Genomic DNA, 1,773 nt, shown 5'->3' on the forward strand with positions numbered 1-1,773 from the left:
TTTATTTATTTTATTTTATTCATTGGTACCCTACTTTTCTCCCCAGTGGGTACGCAAAGTGGCTTACATCGTTCTCCTCACCTCCATTTTATCCTCACAACAACCCTGTGAGGTAGGTTAGGCCGAGAGAGTGTGACTGGCCCAAGGTGACCCAGCCAGCATCCTTGGCACAAGTGGGAATTCGAACCCAGGTCTCCTAGTCCAACATGCTTAACCACTACACCACACGGGCAGACAGGATCAACCTGGCGGATACCAACCAGGGCTGCTGAGCCCCCTGTTGGGGCAGGGATACCCCGCCCTAAGCTCCCGTTGCCCTCCAACACCTGGAGCAACAATGGGGGAGAACTGAAAAAAACTCACAAGTGGAACAAGAGCGATAATGTCACTTCCATGAAAAACACCGACAGCATCACGCTCATAATGCCACGCCCACCCCTGTTCCCACCCTGAACCCCTAACACCTCGTTGGTCTAGGGATATGATTCTTGCTTTGGGTGTGAGAGGTCCGGGTTCAAATCCTGACAAGCCGTATTCTTGGGGGGGGGGGCTGTAGCTCAGTGGTAGAGCATCTGCTTAGCATGCAGAAGGTCCCAGGTTCAATTCCCGGCATCTCCACTTAAAGGGACCTGGCAAGTAGGTGATGAGAAAGACCTCTGCCCGAGACCCTGGAGAGCTGCTGCCTGTCTGAGCAGACAATACTGACTTGGATAGACCAAGGGTCTGATTCAGTATAAGGCAACTTCGTGTGTTCATGTGTTCAATCCGAGGTGGCTTGTTGATACGGTTGCCAACTCCTGGTTGGGAAATACCTGGAGATTTTGGATGTGGAGCCCAAGGAAGGTGGGGTTTGGGGAGGTGAGGGACTTTGATGGGGTATAATGCCATTTGCATTGCATGGAGTCCACCATCCAACATGGCCATTTTCTCCAGAATAACTGATCTCTGTAGCCTGGAGATCAGTTGCAATCCCGGGAGATCTCCAGCCAGAGCTACCACCTGAAGGTTGACAACCCTACTTGTCTACTTTTAGTTTTTTATTGGTTTTCTATACTGTATTTTTGGTAAATTTGTTTAAAAGTGTCTTTTTGTAAGTCTCTTTGGGTCCCCATCAGGGGGAAAATAGGATAAAAATATACTAAATAAATAGATAATTCCTCAAAACCAAATCCTATTATCAGAAGACTGGCATTACCTGGAGGCTGGCATTTCTAAGCCCAAGAGGGAAGAAAGCCTATGGGGAAACTGGATAACACATGGGCAGGACCTGCAGAGGGAAAGACGTCCATGTATTGAGGAGGAAGAAGAAGCTTGTTTTTATACCCTGATTTTCTCTACCTTTAAGGAGTCTCAATTGCCTTCCCTTCCTCTCCCCATAACAGATACCTTGTGAGGTAGGTAGGGCTGAGAGAGCTCAAGGAGAACTGTGACTTGCCGAAGATCATCCAGCAGGCTTCAGGTGGAGGAGTGGGGAAACCAACCCGGTTCACCAGATTAGAGTCCGCCACTCATGTGGAGGAGTGGGGAATCAAACCCGGTTTTTCCAGATTAGAGTCCGCCATTTGTAACCACTACACCACGCTGGCTCTCAGCCCCATTGCTGTGTATAGGCCTCGACTTATTCAATACAGTCTTTATCCTCCAAAGAATTGTCCTAAACAGACAGAAAATGATGCAGTCACTTCTCTTCTGATAAGTAGCTTTACACTGGCTTTAAAAGGAGGCATCAAAGGCCTTCTACAGACAGAGTCCAAGGGTTTTGAACTGGAGACG

General features: G+C 48.3%; 1 non-coding gene across 1 annotated transcript; it reads left to right on the plus strand.

Annotated features, from left to right (window-relative positions):
- Positions 1 to 545: 545 nt before the first annotated feature.
- Positions 546 to 618, plus strand: TRNAA-AGC (transfer RNA alanine (anticodon AGC)). The gene has a single exon. It is a non-coding gene; the product is annotated as a tRNA-Ala (tRNA).
- The last annotated feature ends 1,155 nt before the right edge of the window (positions 619 to 1,773 follow it).

Source organism: Euleptes europaea, chromosome 9 (genome assembly GCF_029931775.1).
Source record: "Euleptes europaea isolate rEulEur1 chromosome 9, rEulEur1.hap1, whole genome shotgun sequence".
Taxonomy (NCBI): domain Eukaryota; kingdom Metazoa; phylum Chordata; class Lepidosauria; order Squamata; family Sphaerodactylidae; genus Euleptes; species Euleptes europaea.